We start from the raw sequence: 12,436 nt of genomic DNA, 5'->3' as shown, positions 1-12,436 counted from the left end.
TCACCTCACCTCACTAATTATGGGGGACTTTGTCAAAAGCCTTACTGAAATCAAGATACACTATGTCCACAGCATTTTCCTGATCCACCAAGTTTGCAATTCCATCAAAAAAAGAAATCGGAAAATTATTTTTGAGAAACCCATGCTGGGTCTTAGTAACCACAGCATCCTTTTCTAAATGCTCACAGACCGACTGTTGAATTATCTGTTCTAGGACCTTCCCTGGTATTGATGTGAAGGAAGTTGCCTGGGTCTTCCTTTCCCCTCTTTTTGAAGCTGGGGATAACATTTGCCTCACCTGTTCTCCAAGAATTCTCCAAGATAATAGACAAAGTCTCTGAAATTACCATATTTTTCCATGTATAAGACTAGGTTTCTCCCCTCAAAATAATGTACAAAATTTGGGGATGTCTTATACATGGATAGATCTCCCCCAATTTTCTCATAGACAGAAAAATACAGTACACCCACAAGCTCCTTTAGCTCATCATGCCCTGGAGATTTGAATTCATTTAAAGTAGCTAGATGTTCCCTTGCTACCTCTTTTCCTATCTTGGGCTCCAAGATATTCTGTTATCACTAGGTTGGGCATCACTTTCCTTTGGGGGGAAGATAGAGGCAAATTGGGTGTTGAGTAGTTCCACCTTTTCTCTGTCAGTCAATAGCACTTCTCTGTGTTCCCCACTTGCTTGTTCTTCCTCATATTTCAGACATAGCCGAAAAAACCTTTATTATTATTTTTAACCTCTCTTGGAAGCCTGAGCTCATTCTGAGCTTTAGCTACCATGACTCCCCCCCTCCCCCAACTGTTGTCTACTCCTGTATATGTTGGACTGGTCATGTTGTACAGATGCCTGATTAGCGTCTTCCAAAGCAACTACTCTATTCCGAACTTAAAAATGGAAAGCGTAATGCTGGTGGTCAACAAAAGAGGTTTAAAGACTGTCTCAAGGCAAATCTAAAAAATGTAGATAAGCACCAACAATTGGGAAACACTGGCCTGCGAGTGCTCCAATTGGAGAACAGCTTTTACCAAAGGTGTCATGGGCTTTGAAGACACTCGAACTCAGGACGCAAGGGGGAAATGTGCTAAGAGGAAGGCACGCTTGACAAAGCCACACCGTGATCATCAACTCCTGCCCGGAAACCAATGTCCCCATTGTGGACTGATGTGTGGATCCAGAATTGGCCTCCACAGTCAACTACGGACTCAATGTTAAAACCGTGTTTATGGAAGACAATCTTACTCGGCTACGAGGGATCGCCAGAGAAGAAGACTCCTGTATACTCCTGCTTTGTGACTTCCCCATTTCTTATACATGCCCTTCTTAACTCTCAGCTCATCTGTAAGCTCCTTATGCAGCCACACCGGTTTCCTTAGATACCTCCCACTTTTATTTCTTGGTGGTATTGTCTGCATTTGTGATACTGACCTTTTGTGATACTGACTTATTAACAACACAGTTTTCTTTCTTCCTGGTCAATAGTGTGATTTCTGCACTTTGTTGTTCCATATTAAAATATACACAACTTTCTTCATGCCAAGTTTGCTTCAGCCCTGTACATCTCTTTGGTCAGGTTAATCGTTCTCACCTCTGGCTATGAACAGCACCTGCATAATACACTATTTTACAATGTTTTTCTTCCACTATCCTATTCAGATATTGCAGACTGAAGCATTTCTGTCTCAGTTTATTTCTATATTATGAAAGGTGCTGCTGCTGATCTCTGATTTCCATATTTAAGAAAGGAGGCCTGATCTAGACTGTGCCATCTGAGTACAAAACCATATCAATAAATGTTACAAATAGACAATAGATAGTTGGTATAGGCCTGACATTACCATTGGTGCTCATCTCCATTTGCCTTGTTACTGTTCCACCAGGTCTCAAAAGCTAAAGAAAGGCTTATGTTCTCCTGACTGTATGCAGCCCTACTGCATTTTTGCATACAGAGAGCCACCATGGATTTCCTCCTTAATTGGAAGAAACCTCTGGCTGGTGAGACCCCCAAAATAAATACTGTAAATAGTAACTAGGAATCATGTTTGAATTTTATAGGTGGTAGTTGATTACCCTAATTCCAGAAGGTAAGCTTTTTGTGGAGGCATCTGAAAAGACAGAAGGTGGCATGCTGGCCTGTGAATACATTCTAAGTGTGATGAATGAATGCAAATAGTTCTATATTCATGCCAGAGGTGCACTAATATGCTCAAAGTAAATTTCTAAAATTAATGAAATAACATTTTCTTCTCCCTGAATTTGACATGCTGACATCTGCTAGGTGCGCTACATAGACAGATATATGACTTTGGCTTCGTGTCAACAAGTCCTTTCTGGATGAGGCAAGCATTATGATTAAATAAAATACCAGCAGATACTTTTCTTGTGCTGCTATGTTTATTCCACGCTAGATCGCATGCCCTTACTCTTACCATAAGTACACTTTCTTTTGTTTATGCACAAACTTGTGTTGATTTTTATAGATAAAAGCATGGCCTGGTGATGCTGAGATGCAGTAGTTAAACAAAGTTGCATTTGACAAGATTGAGCTGCTCAAAGTCTATTTTAGTAATGCAACAGCACCTGAAATAAACTGACCAGGAAGCTGAAGAGTACATCACTTTTGGTATTTAGTTGTGACTTGTTCTGAGGCCTTAGAGTGAAGGGTGTGTTAGTAGTAGTAATAGTAGTAGTAGCAGTAGTATGTAATTAATAATAATAATAATAATAATAATAATAATAATACATCTGTGTGAGCTGTGTACATTGAAACATTTACATATGCACATCTCTCTGATTTGATCTAGTTACTTTTATCCTGCTCCACCACCAAGAAACAGACAGGGCGAGGGCCTTATTAGAGCCCATTGGTGCTGATATATAGGCTGTGTAGTGAATTATGCTACATCATGGTCACTATGGGAAATTTAAAATGGCATCTTGTAGCTCCCTTCTACTACCACAAAGTAACTTACCAATGAGCTCATTGCTGACTGTCCTCTGAAAGTTGGAGTTGGTCTTTAGCTCAGGTCAGGTCAGCAGACATTCCTGCCTATTTTATCCTCAGAAGAACCTGTGAGGTAATTTAGGCTGAGAGACACTGACAAGCTCATGATCACCCAGACAACCTCAGGGTTGAGAGGGAACTTACACCACCCTGAGCTCCTTCAAGAAGAAATTGGGTATAAATGTGATGAAAAAACCATTTGGGGAAAAAAATCATTTTATTCTGTTTACTGTTGTAACTGACAGAGTCCTGGAAGTTCAGTAATGAGCCTCTGTTGCTATGAGTTTTGTTACTGATCTAAAGAGACATTGGTACTGAGGGAGACTGAAGGTACCACACACACACACACACAGAGAGAGAGAGAGAGAGAGAGAGAGAGAGAGAGAGAGAGAGAGAGAGAGAGAGAGATTTACATCTGGGATATACGCTACTAAGCAACTTATCCAAATGTGGATTTTTACTCAGAACTGACAAGGCTACGTGTAAAAGATGGTGTCCTCCTTTCTCACGCCGAACGTGAGCTCTTTTCTGACATTCATTTCTCCTACTTTTTTGGGCTGTGGGTTTCAGTTTTGATCAAACAGGTAAATAATGCAAATAATGAAGCCAAGCCAGCAGAACAGTGTTTACCCTAACCCAAATCATTATATTTACAAAATAAGGAATTTTCTTTCTGTTGTTGAAAGACGTTAGAAAGGGATTGCTGTGAAGGAAATGATTTGCATTTATGCAACTCTGTAAAATTCAAATTTAGTCAGCCGAAGGATGGGCGATGGCTGGGGGTGGGGGGAGGTAGCCAACAGCAGTTGGAAGTAAATGGGATGAACAATCTGGATTCAAAAATGAAATTAGCCATGTGCATCAGAAACCAGCTGTTAGTTTCAGACTGAATAAATATAGCCCCAAACAGAGATTCAACATTTTCTAGCCAGTAACTGAGGTATTTGCACAATTCTTTCTCAGAAGTTTTAAAAACCAAATAGTTGGAGATGTGTTTTCTCTCATGACATGCGTGCTTTGACCATTTGAACCAAATAAAAGCTGGCTGAGGCTTGTTGATTGTTTAAATGATATCCACTTTTAACAGTAATCATTAATAGAATATTGTTAATTTATTCAAAAGGAATGTTGGAATTATTTTAATGTCATTGTGCTGTTAATAACTTGGAATCATGTGATACTTCGATTTAACAGCCGTCTCAGCATATGGTTTGCAACAATTTCTTAAGTTAATTATATACGGTACCCATTAAAAAATAGTATACATTCGTATATATTTAATGTTACATTTAAAAAACAAAATAGAACTTTGGAGACTCTGTGGGTGCAAAAAACAACAACCCCCAAACCAGATTCAGTGGGTGCTAAACAGAAAAAGAAGAAAAGTATTCCAATTTGATGCCAAGTTCTGTGCGTTCAGATTATATTAGTTACAGGTAGGTAGCCGTGTTGGTCTGACGTACTTGAAATAAAATAAAAGAAATTCCTTCCAGCAGCACCTTAGAGACCAACTAAGTTTGTCATTGGTATGAGCTTTCGTGTGCATGCACACTTCTTCAGATTATATTAGATATATTTGCATAAAATATGTGAAGTCTGAAGGATGGTTGGAAGGCAAGGAAGAATGCAATGCAAGGGACTCACCATTTTGTCCCTTGGAAAGGGCTGAAACTAGACCCAGGTCTGCACTGGGTTGACAACAATTCTTCTACAGGGATGGGGTTGGCATTATGCTCCTTCTGGCCACACATTTAAAGCATTGAGTCATGGAGTCTCCTGCTCCATTTAATTTGGATGAATTGTGCAAATTGGGCATCCCCAGGGATCCCTGTTATCACAATGCCTTATACAACGTGGTGGGGAGAACATAAAAAAAATCCCTGCTGGATCAGGCCAGAGGACCATTTAGTCCAACGTCCTGTTCTCACAGTGGCCAACCAGATGCCTCAGGGGAGCCCTCAAGCAGGAAACACACTCTTCATGCTTGCTAATTCCCAGCAATTCGCAGGAGTGTACATGCTTGATCCCTTCACCACAAAATGATCCTAGAAAGATGAGTGTGTGAACATATTTTTATTATTTATTGAATTTATATACTGTCCTATACCTGGAGGTATAGGGTGTAGGGCAGTACACATAGAGGTAACAGAGTCTAAACCAGGCATCCCCAAACTTCGGCCCTCCAGATGTTTTGGACTACAATTCCCATCATCCCTGACCACTGGTCCTGTTAGCTAGGGATCATGGGAGTTGTAGGCCAAAACATCTGGAGGGTCGCAGTTTGGGGATGCCTGGTCTAAACCTAATGCTTCAACAGGAGACCTTACCTGCACGAGGTCATCTTTGGTTGTGTGATCTTTCACAGACTTGCTTGTCTGCAAAGGTAGTCTTGTTTAACAGAAGCTGGAATTCTCTACCAGATTCCATGCTGCACATTATCAACAAAACACAGTGATATTGGTGCATCTACAACATACATTTCTGTTTTGCCCTCATCTCCTTCTGATCCAGTTGTATTTTTTAGCTCCTTTGTATATCCAAAGCCGATTGAAAGGTATCCATCTTTGCTATCAATTGATTGTGCAATGCTTTCTCTAGGGAGGCTTGACCCAGGCCTACGCTGATGACATTTCAGTGTGTGACCCTTTTTAGTTTCCCAATTCTTTAGTACCGACTCCTTTTATCTCCAAGAGGTTCTTATGCTGCTCTTCTTAGATTCTGGTTCCTGCTGCTTTTATGTTTTGAAATGCTTTTTATTGCATGTGTTTTATTCTGTGTTGTAAACTGCCCTAGGAATTGAAGGGTGGACTATGCATTTCAATAAAAAAACAAAACCAAGTATCTATCTTTTCCTTTTGCAAGTATGAAAAAGGAATCATATGAAACAAATAAGTGCTGCTTCTGGCTCTAAAGGCAAATAATTTCTTCTTTATTTAAACACATAAAAATACTTTACTTCCATTTCAGTTGTTGTTGTTTAGTTGTTTAGTCGTGTCCGACTCTTTGTGACCCCATGGACCAGAGCACGCCAGGCACCCCTGTCTTCCACTGTCTACCACAGCTTGGTCAGACTCATGTTGGTGGCTTTGAGGACACTGTCCAACCATCTCATCCTCTGTCGTCCCCTTCTCCTTGTGCCCTCAATCTTTCCTAACATCAAGGTCTTTTCCAGGGAGTCTTCTCTTCTCATGAGGTAGCCAAAGTATTGGAGCCTCAGCTTCAGGATCTGTCCTTCCAGTGAGCACTCAGGGCTGATTTCCTTAAGAATGGATAGGTTTGATCTTCTTGCAGTCCATGGGACTCTCAAGAGTCTCCTCCAGCACCATAATTCAAAAGCATCAATTCTTCGGCGACTAGCCTTCTTTATGGTCCAGCTCTCACTTCCATACATCACTACTGAGAAAACCATAGCTTTAACTATATGGACCTTTGTCGGCAAGGTGATGTCTCTGCTTTTTAAGATGCTGTCTAGGTTTGTCATTGCTTTTCTCCCAAGAAGCAGGCGTCTTTTAGTTTCGTGACTGCTGTCACCATCTGCAGTGATCCTGGAACCCAAGAAAGTGAAATCTCTCACTGCCTCCATTTCTTCGTCTTCTATTTGCCAGGAGGTGATGGGACCAGTGGCCATGATCTTGGGTTTTTTTGATGTTGAGCTTCAGACCTTATTTTGTGCTCTCCTCTTTCACCCTCATTAAAAGGTTCTTTAATTCCTCCTCACTTTCTGCCATCAAGTTTGTGTCATCAGCATATCTGAGGTTGTTGATATTTCTTCCAGCAATCTTAATTCCGGCTTGGGATTCATCCAATTCAGCCTTTCACATGATGAGTTCTGCATATAAGTTAAATAAGCAGGGAGACAATATACAGCCTTGTCGTACTCCTTTCCCAATTTTGAACCAATCAGTTATTCCATGTCCAATTCTAACTGTAGCTTCTTGTCCCACATAGAGATTTCTCAGGAGACAGATGAGATGATCAGGCACTCCCATTTCTTTAAGAACTTGCCATAGTTTGCTGTGGTTGAAATAATCAAATGCTTTTGTGTAGTCAATGAAGCAGAAGTAGATGTTTTTTCTGGAACTCTCTAGCTTTCTCCATAATCCAGCACATGTTTGCAATTTGGTCTCTGGTTCCTGTGCCTCTTCGAAATCTGGCTTGCACTTCTGGGAGTTCTCGGTCCACATACTGCTTAAGCCTGCCTCATAGAATTTTAAGCATAACCTTGCTAGCGTGTGAAATGAGCGCAATTGTGTGGTAGTTGGAGCATTCTTTGGAACTGCCCTTCTTTGGGATTGGGATGTCCATTTCAGTACATTGTATTTAATTAATTCAGTCAATGAAAAGTTAAGTTTGTTAATATAATGATGCTTTCACCCATCATCTGCTATGGACAGGCTGATTTACCTAGGGATGTTAATGTGCCAAGGGAGGATTGGTTTTGAACTCTTTAGTTTAAACAATTGAATCAAATTAGTTTCCTTTGCCATTTTAATACTCATTTTTAAATCAACTCCTCCACTCCCAAAGTTTGACAGCTTGGAAATAACATCCTTATTATATAGAATAATATATAATATATTCTAGCTCAAACTGGAGCTCATTTGAAAGTTAGTGAAAACCTGCAATTTATTGAGGGCTTTTCCTAATAAATAATTGTTTTAATCATCATGAGGTACTGACGAATAATGCACTGACGAACAAATTGAATGTTACACTGTAGAAAGTATGAGAATGATCTGGTAGCCAGTGGCGAACTGTGCCGCTTGGCTGCCCGGGGCGGCACCCCCTGGGGGCGGGGCATCGCTCCACAGTACGCGTGCGTCACGACGCACGTGCTGGGATGAACTGCGCATGTCTGCACATGCACAGTCCGTCCGGGTCGGTGCTGCTGCTTTGTTCGGCCGACGCACTCTGTGCACGGCAAAGTGCAAGTAGATCTTCCTTTGCTTTCTTCCCATGCTGCAGCTGGTTCCCCTTTGTGTTCTGCTGGTCTCTGCCGGTTGCCGTGAGTAGTAAGGGGCAACCGGCATAGACCAGTGGAACACTAGCACGGGAAGAAGGGGGGGGAGAAGCGGAGGAACAGATCCGTTCCTTGCTCCGCTTTCTCCCCCGCCGCCTGTCCGATCCCCACTGTGTGACAGGCGGGGTGGGGGGAAAGCAGGTGAGGCAGCAGCGGGGAGAAGCGCTTCTCCCCCCTGCTGCCTTGCCGTGCACAGCCGGCATGGGACGCAGCTTCGGAGACTTCCGAAGCTGCGTCCCATGCCGGGGAAGGCAGACGAGGCAGCGGCGGGGAGAAGCGCTTCTCCCTGCTGCTGCCTCGCACACAGCCGGCATCGGACGGGGCTTCAGAGACCTTCTCCGAAGCCCCGTCCCATGCCGCCGCCAGTCCCCCGGAGCCCATAGGAACACATTGATTAAGTTTCAATGCATTCCTATGAGAAACCGGGACTCGCTAGACGAATTTTTCGTAGGATGAATTGAGTCCTGGAACGAATTAAATTCATCTAGCGAGGCACCACTGTATATAAAAGCACACATTCTACTCATGTAAAAAAACACCAGGCAGGCCCCACAAATAACCCAGAGATGTCTTTTAAATAAAATGTCACATTCTACTCAGGTAAAAACATGCTGATTCCCGGACCATCTGCGAGCCAGATTTAGAAGGCAATTGGCCAGATCCGGCCTCTGGGCCTTAGTTTGCCTACCCATGGTCTAAGCTTTACTATGTGGAGCTGCAGTGTCACCTGTAATTTGTCCCAGAGAGTGGCCAGAGCCTCACCAGAAGGTGTGAATGTTTATTGCATTTTCCATGTCAGGGTAGGGCTTCCTGGTCTGCTCTGAGCAGATAATTGTGGGGCACCTGTTTCTTGCACAAAACCAGGAAAGCTGTAAGTATGGAGTGCGGCAAAAGATCATTGAAATTCCAGACAAAAATGAATATAGGGTACTTACTATTGCATGTAAACCAGGGTTGTTCTAAATACTGTTTAGGTAGAAATGTGCAGCAGGCATGACTGTATGCTCTTCTGTGAGAGAGTTCCATGAGGGATCTTGTCACATAATTGTCTAGTGATGGGGATTGCTCTCTTTTGTCAGATATTCCTTTAGCCACAAAAGGCTTTAGGGGCTTCCACTGTACTGTGGTCTAAACCACTTAGCTTAGGGCTTGCTGATGGAAGGTTGGCGGTTCGAATCCCTGCAATGGGGTGAGCTCCCGTTGCTCGGTCCCAGCTCCTGCCAACCTAGCAGTTCGAAAGCACGGCAAAGTGCAAGTAGATAATAATAATAATAATAATAATAATAATAATAATAATAATAATAATTTATTTATACCCCACCCATCTGGCCGGGCTTCCCCAGCCACTCTGGGTGGCTTCCAACAGAAAAATAAAACACAATAATCTATTAAACATTAATAGATTCCCTGCAACTTGGCTTCTCGCAACGAGGCAACCGCCAGAAGGCCCTCGGTGCTGGACCTCAGTGTCCGGGCAGAATGATGGAGGTAGAGACGCTCCTTCAGGTATACTGGACCGAGGCCATTTAGGGCTTTAAAGGTCAGCACCAACACTTTGAATTGTGCTCGGAAACGTACTGGGAGCCAATGTAGATCTTTCAAGACTGGTGTTATGTGGTCTCGGCGGCTGCTCCCAGTCACCAGTCTAGCTGCCGCATTCTGGATTAGTTGTAGTTTCCGAGTCACCTTCAAAGGTAGCCCCATGTAGAGTGCATTGCAGTAGTTCAAGCGGGAGATAACTAGAGCATGCACCACTCTGGCTAGACAGTCTGCAGGCAGGTAGGGTTTCAACCTGCGTACCAGATGGAGCTGATAGACAGCTGCCCTGGACACAGAATTGACCTGCGCCTCCATGGACAGCTGTGAGTCCAAAATGACTCCCAGGCTGCGCACCTGGTCCTTCAGAGGCACAGTTACCCCATTCAGAACCAGGGAATAGGTAAATGGCATTTCCGTGCGCTGCTCTGGTTTCGCCAGAAGCGGCTTAGTCATGCTGGCCACATGACCCAGAAAAACTGTCTGCGGACAAACGAAATGTCGGCTCCCTTGGCCAGTAAAGTGAGATGAGCGCCGCAACCCCAGAGTTGTTCGCAACTGAACTTAACTGTCAGGGGTCCTTTACCTTTACTGTACTCCAGTATCCCTATGTCTAGGACTGTCACTCCTTTACATCAGTCCACTATGAATATTTCTCTGTACTTGTGCTATTGGTTTTTAGTGTCTAGTGGCCAGGATGGGTGATTGTCTTTTATATGTACTATAAGGCATTGGGTTATAAAAAAAAGCTGTCAAATGGATTGGCTGTGTGCTTTGGGTTAAAATGAATCTGGTGTGTTTAATAACAAACACAGTGGTTCTTTAAGGCCAGTCTTGTATATGATTGTATACCAGACACACAGGGTTCAGTGTCACAGCCTTCGCTCTGAGAGGATGATCAATGATACAGCCACAATTTCTTGTTTTCCCTTAAAACACAGACTCCCTCTCTCCCTCATGTGAAATGAAATACTACATTGTGTATAGCACGTGTCTGTGCATGCACACACATTTAGCACCAGAGTTTGCATGTAAAAATCAGATTTTTAGTTTTAATTGGTCATTGCTATATTTGCACATTTTAGCAGAGTGCCAGTACTATAAATTATTAATGGAAAACTGCATGAAAATCCTATAGTGCCTGATTGAATGAGGAAAGACAAGGTTGTAAGGTTGATACTGAAGCAGTTATAGTGATTGCTGGTGCTATGCCATAATTGCAATTTTCTGCATTAATACCACTTCAGAGTTGGTGTTGTGTTTGATGCAGATTTATTTTCACCTCCCTTTGCCCCTGAAAACAAAGAGAGATAATCTCAATCAAGGCTGTTTGTGAAAAATTAGTCCTAACGATTCTCGGGGAACAGGGGCTGCTAATGTTAGATTAGGATTTGTGCAGCTTCTACGGCATAGTACATTCATGTTATTTTAATTTATTCTCATTGCTCTTGTACTCATTGCTGGAAATATTGCTCTCTACAGAAGCCCAATAACGTGGCTACAGAAGTGTGAGATTGCTACCAGTCCATCTGCATAAAACAGCAGATGGGTCGCTGGAAATGTCCATTTACTCCCTTCTCAAAGACCTGAGTGTGCCTCCTGTAGTGCTCTCACCATCTAGCAGCTTTGCTGTGAGAAAGACAATTGACACGTTATTCCGGATCTCTGCACAGGTCCTGCTTGTTTGCAGGCTTCATCTACCTCTATTCCAGACATATTTCTGCTGTGTTAAGTTTAATGCTTGTGATTTCTTTTTAATAGTATTCATGAAAGAGACTGATGGCGCTGGGGCTTGAGCTTAGCCCAGTGGTAGCCCAGTGTTTTTGTGTAGGATTTTACTACGTACAGTAAATTGGAAATATGCCATAATTCACATATACACCACTCTTATCTTGCACATTATTTTTTTGTCAGAATTCTGCAGCTTATTGACAGTGTCAATTAAACAGTGGTGTTCTGACGGGATAGAAATTACTCAAAAAAAAGAAATAACAGCGTAGATGTAATTTGTACACTATTGACTTAAAAAAATTCATGGTGCAATCCTATTGTTTACTCAGAAGTAAGTCCTGCTGTGTTCCTAGTAAATTTGTTTAGGATTGCAGCCTAACTTGAGGGAACAAAAATGGACAGTATTTTGCATGCAAGGATGTCTTGAACATCAATAATACTACCCTTATTGTATGACAAATACTTTTTTAATTCTAAAAGACTGCAATTAATAGTTTTTGGTTTATTAAAAAAATTCTGGTTCCCAAATAAAATGAACACAGTTGCCCCTTCTCATGCCCTCTTTTTATTCCACTGTTCGCTCAACTTAATGGCACCAGTAAATGTAGTTTACACCCTGAGCTACAGGTAAATTAATTACAGTAACTCTGAGCCGGCTCACAACAAGAGCTTACCAGTCATATATTTAATGCTATCACGTTTTAAATTAGTGCAGTAAATTGAAAAACCTGTAACTTGTCAACTTTTTTGTTTCATTCTATGTCTAATGTTGAAAGATTGCCTTTTCATTAAGGAAGCAGTAAATTAACATTTGATAGCCTGACAGCTTTCAGTGCACACAAATGTGATTCTAGCTTATTTTGGTGTGCTGAATTAACAGGGCCTGCCTCAGGATTTTGGTTGTCCATCGGGCAAGAATACAATGTTAATCAGCGAAAGGCTAAGCCATTGGGGCATGCAGACTAAGATAGTGCTGCTGCCCCCTGCCACCCCCGCCAGCATGACTTGTGAGATCAAACTTAGCTTCATGCAAAATTATTGACTTTAACTTTTAAAAATTCACCTCCAAACTCTTACCATGGTGTAATAAGCAGCCAGCTTCACCATTGTCCATTATAGTACTGCCCAGGGGCAGAGCCT

The 12,436-nt window shown here is 42.2% G+C and overlaps 1 protein-coding gene across 1 annotated transcript in view; it reads left to right on the top strand.

The window, feature by feature from the left end:
- Nucleotides 1-12,436, top strand: part of PRKN (parkin RBR E3 ubiquitin protein ligase) — a 611,971-nt gene that overhangs the window by 211,253 nt on the left and 388,282 nt on the right. The gene's annotated exons all lie outside the window — the stretch shown is intronic.

This window comes from Zootoca vivipara, chromosome 3, assembly GCF_963506605.1.
Source record: "Zootoca vivipara chromosome 3, rZooViv1.1, whole genome shotgun sequence".
Lineage (NCBI taxonomy): Eukaryota > Metazoa > Chordata > Lepidosauria > Squamata > Lacertidae > Zootoca > Zootoca vivipara.
This window is presented reverse-complemented; position numbering and strand designations above follow the sequence as displayed.